Source organism: Cygnus olor, chromosome 3 (assembly GCF_009769625.2).
Source record: "Cygnus olor isolate bCygOlo1 chromosome 3, bCygOlo1.pri.v2, whole genome shotgun sequence".
In the NCBI taxonomy this organism is placed as follows: Eukaryota; Metazoa; Chordata; class Aves; order Anseriformes; family Anatidae; genus Cygnus; species Cygnus olor.
Window position 1 is genome coordinate 115,332,211 of NC_049171.1, and position 11,541 is coordinate 115,343,751.

Below are 11,541 nucleotides of genomic sequence, written 5' to 3' on the forward strand. Positions count from 1 at the left end.
CTTTTGTGATTGTGCTGTTAGAGCAGGTTTGATAAAGAATGAAGCTCTGTGTCTAACTTCTGTCTTTTGAGCCTATGTGGTACTGTTGGGGAGGTCATAACAATACCTTCTGCTGCACCAAAGTGGTGCCTCTGCAAAAGCATCATCGTTTCACATCTAATGAATTACTAGCAGGTTTTAATGCCAGTGTCAGTTGGTGGCACAGTCAGCAGGTCAAAGTGCCTTCAGTATTTTATGATGCCCAAAAGTGTCAGTTATGTTGTCAAAGTTTAATTATTCAAACCTCATGCGTATCGGCTAGTAAACCCTAATTTCTTGCTTCACAAACTTCCTTTCTTTGCTCTCTCCAGCAATCTACAGTTTTGCTAATGAGCACACAGCCTCTGCACTCCTCACAGGACAGCTCAGGGCATAATTCCTGCGGGGAACCTCAGATGAGGTGTTATTTTGCTTCATGGGAGAGGTGTCCTGTTCTAGGGGTCATTTTTAGAGAATGCAGAAGGAAAGGACTTCACCCAAACCCTACAGACTACTGCAACTTCCAGCCTACACACTTTCTGTCCATCAAGAGTGTGATATAATCTTGCTTGTAGAGGATTGTACTGCTACCGCCCGTTAAATTGGTGTAGCTGTCCTTGTACATCTGCCTGGGATATGGGAAGAGAAAATGCTTTTGTTTAAGCACAAAAGCTCTGCTCACAGCTGAAGCACTTTGAGAATCATTGCAACTCGAGGCCATTTTTAACTTTCTGCTCTGGCCATCACCTTGGTGCAGTTTGCCAAGGGTGGATAGAGAGGCTTCCAGTCCCACAGAAACCGTGCCTTTTTCTTGCTTGCCTTTTTTGTGCACGTATTTTTAAGGCAAGTCTTAGTCCACTGGGGCCACAGGCTTACTTGCGGCTTTGTGGGAGGCTCATCGTACAATATGAATATGGTAAAAGCTACAAATAAGGCCTTTTGCTTTCTCCCTTCCCCCTTTCCTGTGTCCTGTGCCGTGGGTATCACTGCGTTTTCTGGATGTTTATACAGTACCTCTTACATCTGGGAATGGTTATAGGAAAAATCAAGATAGGGCAGATATTTTAACTGTGGAACACCAAAGAGAGTTTCATTTGTCATGAGCTGGAGTAATTAAAAGTCATTTCTGCATGTTTTGGATGAGGGATTCTGACTTCAGTCAGGGCATGAGCTGTGCAAAGTGCTTATTTTTATAGTTTTGACGTAAATCATGGAATGTTTTCCTTCTTAATTTGGAACATTTGCCCCAAATGTTCCAAGTCTGTGTAGATAAGTCCATGCTCTTTTCTTCCTCACGACATACATCCGTACATGCTAAAGTTGCAGGGTTGAATGCCCAAGTTCAGCTGTACTGAAGACAGGACTGGGACTTCTTTTAAAAATAGTAATTTCCAACTGTTTCTGTTAGGTCACTGATCCCAAGTTAGATGCACAATTTTACTACCTGTTAAAATCTATCTTCTGCTCTGCAGAAGTGCCTTTGCTCATTTGCTTAACAAAACAAACGTGCCTCCCTCCCCCAAATCCAGCACATATACAAAAATAATTTCATTGGTTATATCTTTTTCTCTGGGGATATTTAAACTGTCAACTTTGCTGAGCTATGCTCTCCCCTCTCATTCTGTTTCATGGGAGATGTTCTGTTACAGGGCACTCATGACAAACTCACATTCTGAAATTTTCCAGAGGATTTAATATTAATGCACATTCAAGAGACCCAAGAAATCTTTCTCTTTTGAAATGGTAATATGCTATCAATAGCTTCTAGAGCTGGTATTGTTCAGCTTTCACAACTAGTTCAAAATACAGTCAGTGCAAACACATCTGATCCCAGGATGACAGATATATCATTTTCCAGGTCAATCACTGGCCCAGAGGATGGGCAAATGATTGTTGGCTCTCCAACATTGATTTGAGAAAGCAATTTCAAATCAACCCATGTAATTGTTATTATTTAATGTTGAACTAGGAACTCTTTGCATTTCCAGCTGTAGCTTCTCTTGTTCATGGAAAGTCCTGCTTGGTCACCAACAATAAACTCTTGAAAACCATAGGGCACATCTCAAAACCTCTAGAGGCAGATGTGGGAACAACAGCAGCTTTGATTTTGTTTTAATCTAAGTCATTGTTTAGGAATCAGTTATTATAATGAATGACAATGCAAAACCTTTTGAACCCATGAAGCCTGTTACAAATGAATCCACACATAAGAAAAGGGTTTGTCACATGCACACTTTCCTGTAGAATTGGGTGTGCTTTACCACTGTTAAACAGAGCGCAATTAAATAGTGCTTTCCTCAGCCCCCATGGGTTGTGTCTGTGAAGTCACCGTGATGACCCAGCCAAGGATAAAGGTCAGGTAATGCTCAGCACAACTGAAGAAAGGCAAAGAAGGCAAATGTAGCCTCGCTTCAGGAGGCTCCTTTTCCTTCAAAATCCCACCCTGGGCACATGCCACAGCCTGTACGCTGCTCGTGCCCTCAGGCTAGCACAAGTGTTTTAGGCCTCCATGGTACATCAGATCAGGGATGTGATCTGGCTAGGAAAGAAGGAATATCTCCTTCATTCCCCTGCAGCCATTTTTTTAATTGCTTCTGAGAAATATGTACAGAAAATTGTATGTGCAGTCTCAGCTGTCAATCTTTGCAGCCACCCAGAGTCAGAAGTGATGGTGCAATATAGCTGCCAATCCCCTCAAGTTGAAACTTGGACTTAGTGTTTAACATCCATGACAAGCCACCAATTAAAATGCACTAAAATCCAACTCTCAAAACAGTTTAAATGATTAATATTTTGAAGCTGCTCATATAGAAACAAAACATGCCAAAATGTTGGCGAGAACAAGCAACTTTGCACAACAATTTGTTTTACAGAGAGTACTCATTTGTTACAATAAAAAGCATGATGCAATCACCATTTTCGTATTAAATGAGTACTTTTTTTTTTTTTTTTTTAGCAAACGTGGCAGATATGTCTTAGTAGCAATAGGGGATTCTTAGCAGACCTGTGCCCGAACAGTGTGTCAATGCCTGCACACCTTGCTGTACAAGTCTTCTGTCAAGAGAGCACAGATTTAGCCTGAATCCGGCAGCAGTGATCACGAATGCCTGGCTGTTAGTATGCCTGAATAGACTTCATTTGCAATCAGATCCACAGTGTGGCTCAAATGGAAAGTTGCCTGGTAAATTGGTGTAATTTATTGTAACTAAGACTAGTCCTGTTCCTGCTGCAGCCACCAGCAGGTTGCAATTTTGTCAGGGAAAGCAGGATCAGGCACTGTTGGCTGGTGCCTGTGTTTCTGCTGAGGTAAGGCATGCCAGCCAGAAAGATATCCCAAAATGGTGCTATAGAAATATCCCCCATTCCTTTTTCTCCCCTTTTATAAAAATACAGCACACTTTTAATCAATTACTTGTCTTCTATAGCTCCCAGTGTTAGTGGTTTTATATCCTCCACCAATTTAGAGTCGCTAACTTTGATATTACTGCGTTATGATGTTTATTGATTTTTTGAAAGCATCATCTCCTGCAGTCATGTGAAAACAGTTTTCAGTTCACAAATTAGGAATGGTCCCACCTCTGCTGCTTGCAAAGGAAGGTGCAAGAATACAGTCAGTAACTGCTGCAAGCACCCGTAATATTACTGATGATAATTCTTATCATTACAAATAAGAACAGATTCTTGATTTAAATCAGGAAGCCTCACAGATGTCCCTGTTTGACTTTTGTGAGGGGGTGGCAGTACCAGGCAATAAGCCAACTCCTGCCCTATATGACTTTGCTGCTCCATCACCCCACAGCACATACACTACACTGATTTATACCATGACAGACTTACAGCCTTATAAACCATTCCCCAGTTCTGAAGGCCACTGTAAGGAACTAATTTGAGTGAGTGATGCTGAGTGCTAATCCTACAGCAGTCACAGTTCTCCAAGAGTTCATACCATCTGCATCCACAATGCTGCTGAGATGCTGAAAGCTGGCATGGTTTGGACCCGTTCCTCCTTTTGGCCTGGGGGGTGAGTGCAATATTATCTTTTTCTACTATCTGAAAGAGACAGATCTGGTGGCAATTTAAGGATCATACATTATAATAGGCTATGGAAAGAATAATTTATGCCCTTGAGGCATTCTCAGATCTTTCAGCAAAATCAGACGTCTAAAGGAAAACCTAGTTCTTTGGAGAACCACGGGGATTAGTAACACACCCAAGAGGACATGGGGGCCAGACATGATGGGATTAGTGTGATCCACAAGCATGGTTTTGTCATCTGTGACAAATTCAGGCATATACTTCATGTCTCTGTGTTTTGTAACAGCCATCTGGAAGCGCAAGTGGGAAAAGACTGGGGTATGTTTCTTTCACGGCCCTGGTTTGTCTTCTTGCAGACAATAACATCATCTCTGGCTTTTGCACAGAGCTGTGGGATGCCTTCTCTGCTGCTGGCTTGCACCACTCCTCTTTCTTTCTGATGAGATGAAAAAAAAAAAAAAAAATCCTCCAAACCATCCTATGCAGGAGGGAGCACTCCAGCATGAACTGCCATTTTAAAAGGCTTTCTTGATGTTGTATTTCCTGGAAGCTGAGGCTTGTGCAAGCCTTTGTGTCCTGGTGCAAGCCTAACTGCTCCACTACAGACCTAGGATGGGAATAATGACTGGCACGCAACCTCTCTGACTGACATTCAGGTGATTTTCAGGCAGCATGCTGAGCCTTAACACTGCCCATGCAGGTTTAGGTGCCAGGTTTTTAAGGCATAAAGCAACTGCAAAACATAAACAGAGGGGAACCTGACACATTACAGTGGCATGCAAAGACACCCCCTCCCCTTTAGCTCTAATACATGCCTAAAAACTCACCATAGCATGCAGTAGACCTTTGTACGTGTAGCTCTGAGAGTGAATATTCCAATAACACTGCAGCCAAGATGATCACAATCATCAAAAATATGCCTGTGGACTGGGAAGGAGTCCTCAGCCCTACTGGGCATTTGTCAAGCTGTCTAACAAGATAAAAAAAAATACCTGGTGCCCCCCTAGGATCTTGTTGCATTCATGCAAGGAGTAACTAAGACAGCTCTGCATCTGTTGGCTTTTGCCTTCTGCCTAATGCTAGGATAACCTCCCTCTGCCAAAAAAAAAACCAAAGGCTGCCTGTTAAGTGCTCCAGTTGGGACAATTCCCATTAGAGACAGCAGGATCTATCTCCAGTTCCCTGAGAGCATCGCAACGGGCAGTCACAGTTAAACAGTTGACCTAAGGCAAATCTAAGATGATCTAGGTATTTAAAAAAAAAAAAAAGGCAAAAAACTTCCCTCCCATCCAAAAGGGAGCAAGACCATCCAACCACCCTGAGTTGGTGTGAATATGGGGTTTTCAGTCCAGCTCCTTCCTATAACGTTTGATGGCTCATTAAAAAAATAAAAAATTAACTGCAGAGGATTCTCTGGTGGGCTGTAAGGCCTCCAAAGGACTTTTGACAGCATCTCGAGGTATTATTAAGTTTTCAGAATATGTATGTGTAGCACAATAATTAGTTCCCCTGAAGAGACCCCGGTAATTGATGGATTTTTTCTGATGTCTCTTATGAAAGTATGAAATGGTTCCTCATACAAAAGCAGCATTGGATTTTCACTCTATATGCCAAACAAGCTAAAAATCAATATTAGTGCCTGGCTGGTAAATTCTGACACACAAAGAAGTCTGTGCTATGTGTCAGCAGACAGATTAGCAGTGGTGGAGGCAGTGCTGCCACGTTTCTGCAGGTGGGCTTTGCCCCAGACCTGAATAAAGGAGCCAGAGGCAAAGAAACCCACATGCCTGCTGAGAGGGAGGGTGCAGCAGGTAATTCCCCTTGATCTGCAACTGGGATTACACCTGCTATTTCAGCCTCCAAGAATTACCTTCTGTACGTCTAAGAAAAATCAAAGAAGTCCTCACCTGGAGCAACAAGTTATAAGCATCATCTTATAAATCCAGTTCTTTACTTCTAGTGATGCTCCAAAGTGCTCAGAAACTGAGTAAGTGTGCAATAAATAGGACACACTCTGCCCAGTGGCATTTCAAATACGTTAGAATAAATACCATATGGGCTCCGTGAGTTTTAGGAGTGGGGATGCAAACCAGCCAGTTGGGCAAGCATTGACAGAACAGCTGGGGATGGAAATGATTTTCCTCACCTCGACCGTCGTGAGTTTCTGCTGAAGCTGCTGCAGAGCGTCAGCTAGTGCCAAAGGGAGGGAAATGTTTTGAGAAACCAAAGTGGGACCCAGGAGAAGGGCAGGAACCTGCCGGAAGAATCAGTTTGTGTGAAAATCCAGCTCCTTTCCTTGAGACGTGCAGATCCCATGCTTTTTTTAATGCAACTATTTTTATGATAGCACTATAGATAGTCAAATAGTACATTGCTGTGACTATCCTAGTGCTTGTAAGTGATCAGAACACAGGGAAAAAAAATACGTAGCTGTATTAACTCCATGTGGCAAGACACTACCGACTGTGTCAAATTCACCTCAACCCATGAAGTCTCCCAGTGACACAGGTGCAGTTAAAGATTTTTATGAGTACATGTAACATTCACCAGTGTCTGCCCCATGCCCCAGACCCTGTCTGGCCCCACGGTCGCCCCACGGCTCCTCCATCACATGGCCCATGGCACTATCATCGGGGTCTGCGCCAATGGGGACTAGCAGCATCCCGCAGGAGCTAAGAGCAGCAGCATTTCCACTGAGAGACAAATAGTTTCATTCTCATTAGTTACTTTGACACGAGAAAGTTATCATCACTCCCTGATCTGTCAGCAGAATGACAGAATGGGGATTTGTTAAGCCTGATACACTTTTTAAATTATGGAAATAGCAAGACCAGTGCTTTTCATGAAGTAACTCCAGCAGAAAGGGAGAGAGCGCACACACCTCAAGCTGAATGTCCTCAGGGAAAACAAAGTAATTATTTTGTTGCTATCAAGGAGATACCAGGGTGTTTTCTTCCTATTTCTAGGCTTCTAATATAATAACAGGAGTTAATAGCAGCAAGATGTGCAAGTCATTAGCTGATGAATACTCCAAAGCACTGGGCTAAATCAGGCCTTGTGCAAGAGAGAGCACACAAGATCTCTCAGCAGTGTGGGCTCAATTGCAGCCATTAGGACTTGTTCATCACGCTAAGCCAGAGATTGAAGGCACCTAAATAGTGCTGTATGAGAGGAGTTTCATATAATGAAGAACTAGGAGTGCCTTTTCCCACACTAAAAAGAGACTGTGAACACATCCAAGAAACACTGTCTCTGGATGAGCAAGGAGACACCACCTATGCTCCCATCATCCACCCAGGTGCACGGCAGAAGTCACTGTGCTCAGTGACCCAGGGGCTGCTCTTAAAACACCTTTTATCTAGAGCAGATGCACCACACCAAATACAGCCCCAGACCTGGGCCTATTGCCACATGCAGAACTGCACCGAACGTGCCCCCCATTCCGCTGTGAGTGCTGACAGCACAGAGCGTGTGCAGGAAAAAAAACTCCTGGGGACTGGGAAGGGCTTTTCCTTCATCCCTCTCCACTGGGTCTGGCAGCTCTCTGCAGGTTTCTGAGCGCTTGCTGCCCTGCACACTGCAGAAGGAAGCAGCCTCTGTGGCCTCCTCCGGTCACAAAATTACAGCAGCTAACAGCCCTGCTGCCATCGCAAGCAGCAGAGGTGGTGCTTAAAGATCAGAGGCAGCGTTTTGGAGCAGCAAAGTGAAAGCAGGGAGTAATATTTATTTACTAAAGGGAAAGAGGCTTCTTCCTACTTCTAGGCATCCCTTTACATCAGTAGAGGCTTTTCCCCTAGATGGAAAAGGGAGCTTGAGGGACCAAGCTCTTTGCTGAGATCCTTGTACCCTTGCATGGAAATCATGGCACACACCGGGTGCTGCCTCCTCCTGCTCCTCTCTTGGGCTTTGTCTCCAGCTGTTTCCCCGAGGCCGGCTGGCTGCCCTCGATGAGTCAGCGAAGTCTCTCACCACAGACTTCACGGCTCTGCTTCCAGTCAGAGTTCATCTGCTCCACTCGGGTGGTGGCGAGCTGCAAGAGCACTGGGGTTGATTTTCTTTATTTATTGTTCAGAGCTCCTGGGATGCCACAGTTTTACAGATTTATGTCCTTGGAGAGAGGCAGCTCACTTTCTGAGAGATGTCCCATATAACTGAACCTTAGAGACTATGCTCAGCATTACGCTGCCAGCCTTTGCAATTAAGAGGACATTACAAAACCTTTTCCAAGGCAATCACAACCTTTTTTTTTTGGGGGGGGGGAACATACTCCAAGAGAAGAACAAGATTGTGCTAAGATTCATGGACCTTGAGGCCAGGAGAGACAGCTGGATCACTTAGTCTGACTCAGTGGCCCTGCAGCCATTGCCCTCCTCTCTGCTGCGCCTACACGGACTGCATGATGTAAGTAACGTAACGTGGCACAGTCCTCTGCAGCTCAACAGCCACCTTTGCTTTCAGTACTTACAATTAATCACCTCTGGTGAGTTTATACAGAAGGAGAAAAAAAGAAAGAATATTGTGCCTTGCCTCTAACATGCTTGCGTACAGCTTCCAGTTCTTGTCAAGCTTCCAGGAGGCTCAAGCGCTCCTCAGCTTCTAGTGGTTTTCCCATGAAAGCCTAACTTTCAGCTGTCAATATACAGCACTGGCAGAACTTTTCTCTGCATCTTCTTGAAAATCCAGATACAAAACTTGCACAGCGTATTTCACAGCTTTAACCTCTCACCCAGCTGAAAGCAAGTCACCCACTCTGCTTACAGTTCCCTCAACTCCAGGGCACATACTGCTGCTGCTACTAGCAGAGCAGATGAATGCAGTGCCACTTACTAACTAAACATGCAATGTTACCTAAGAGTAGAACAAAGCTTGTTTATTTCTTTAAAAAAAAAAACAACTGCTTTGATCCCTGTTACAGAGGCTATATCCATGTATTTGAGCATGCAAGTTATCCCACTGCAGTTCAGAAGCACTAATTACATTACAGTTTTCAGCAACGAAACCTCTCCTGCTCATTAGCTAGGCTTGCACATTGATACAGTAGCAGGTTATAAATCTCTTTGCATTTGTGAGGTTGGCTTCCATTTGTTTCTAATTAGAACTTTGCACCTCCCGTGCTACCTAAAGCCCTTCTACCTGCTCTGGCAGGCTCCAGCCAAGGTGATTGGCACCCCTCACCATGAAGCACTGCATGCTCTCCTCCCCACATTTCATAGCCTGCCATTCCACAAAACCCAAGCCTTTAAAATTGTTTTAGTTATACAATAGGCAATGTGTTACCTCCCCTCCTTTCCTCTTTACTGTTTGCAAGCTGAACACTTGGATTTTCAATTTCTTCCTTTTTATTTTATTTTTTTCCTGAGATCCATCTTTCTTAGGATGCTATTCCCATGATTCCAGTCCTGATGAACTCAGGAACCGCACACACTTTGAAGACTTGCAATATAACTACATTGTGGAAAGCAGCACAAACCTCATGTCTTTTCTCCTGCTGACTGTCCTACCAGTGCACGCTACTGGAGAGCTTCTCTCTTTGGAGGACCTTTTTTTAATTCCAGCACACATTTCTGCAGCCAGCTTCTTTAACTTTGCCAGTGACCATCACCAACTGCTTTTTGCACATGGCTTTAATTTCCTGCACTGACCCTTTTGCCAAGTAGCTGTTCCTTCATCGCATAGGAAATCCTCATTCTCTTACTGAGCCTTTTAAGAAGAGAACAAGGCCAGGGCCCTGACCCTGAGGCAAAATTAGGTCTAATGATGGCCAAGCAAATCCTGCTGTGTGCATTTAGGGATGCTCCACTTCTGGGCAGGGCTGGGTAAGGAGGTCAGCATTGTTTCAACTCTGTGGGAAATGGCAGGGTCACAGATGTGGTCTCACTTGGCTTTCAGGTGTCTTCTGTGTATGATTAGGGCTAAATCCAGGAGAGGATTTATCTGTTTCCAAATTAAGTAACACTGCTTGGTTCCCTGATGCCTGGTGTCAGAAGTGAAAATCAGATGCAGAGTTAGGTTCTTCTACTCCCTCTACAGTTACTGGGGTAAGCAAGAGGTCTTTGAATGAGAGCCCAAACAAGCCACATGCAGTCACTGAAGCCAATCTGTCAGTAAGAAATGCTGACCTGAGGTTTGCAGCTGAATCTTGGTGGCTTCTTGATGGGTTTGCAGAGCCCACTTGAAGTCTCAGCAAGGCTTGCTTTGCCTAGCATCCGCAGCTACACAAGAGCACACAGCTCTGCCCCTGCTGCCTGGCCTCTGTGACACCATTGTCCCCTTGGTTGGCCTCCAAATAGCTCTTCCACACATCTAAGCTTGTCACCCTCTCTCCTCAGCAGCCAAGTCAGTCTCCTGTGGCCCAAGCACAACAAGTGCTGGGGATGTCTGCTCAGCTGACTGTGAGAATCCTGCCTCGCTGAGCCCCGCGGGAGTCCGGGGTTATTTCCCAATCCTTCCCATGGCCTCCTGGCTTCTCCTGCTGTGCTTGCTGTCACTGTCCGTCCTCCTCGTTATTGGGGTCTCCCCCTCATCCTCCTGAAAGTCTTCCCACCACACTGCTCCCTGACCCTACTCATCCGCGATGCATTCCTGTCTTCCTCCACTCTCCCGCCTCACTACATGACAAAGCCTCTGCAAAACCCCATTCTTGATGGTTTCACACCCCGCTATTCCTTCATCAGGAAGGAAACGCACCCATTTTTCTTTTCTTTTGCAGTGTTCCACCTCCATTTCTTTCATTTTCTTACTCTCTTGTGTCAAATTAATGGTCTCGATATTCAGCTCTATTTCTCCCTTCTTTTCTGCTTTACGCTGCACCATGTCCATTCCTCTCTTCAGACCCCATTTCCCCAAACCTTTACGAGTGAGCAATTTGAATCTAACTGCCTTGGAGACTATTTTAATAGGTATATCCCTTAGTACACTGGATTAATATACCTGCTTATCTCTTCTCCCAGAGATAATTTTTTACCTTGTAAATTAAATGGGGAAAGGAAAGTCAAAAGCCAAAGGAATAGATTCATTTTCCAATGGTCTCAATGGCCCCTGCAAAGGTACATTTCACAGCACATATATAATTGCATAGATGATTAGTGAAACAGCTCGGGCAATGGAAAGAAGTAAGGCTGCTATAATTTGTTGAGGTAGTTTACAGGTATGTCTGAAAATCATGCAGCTGTTGTCCTATAACAGCCTGTCCTGTAAACCAATAAATACTCTTATCAGTTTGTTAGTTGCCATGCACTTCTTCTGTTTTCCATTTTTTTCAGAACAGCAGCAAATACATGTTTTCCCTGGGAGGGGCAGAGGATGTCCTCACATGTACAATTTCTTGTTTTTATTGTAGTGAGCACAAAAGCCTGCAGGGAAAACTCATTGGCTTCTTGTGCCACTGCCCTTTTTGAGATCAGAGGGCTCGGTGTAAGGCCACTGAGGTCAGGAAGGTCTCCTGAGTCAACTTCCACTATAGAGTCAATGAACAGAGAGAACAACCAC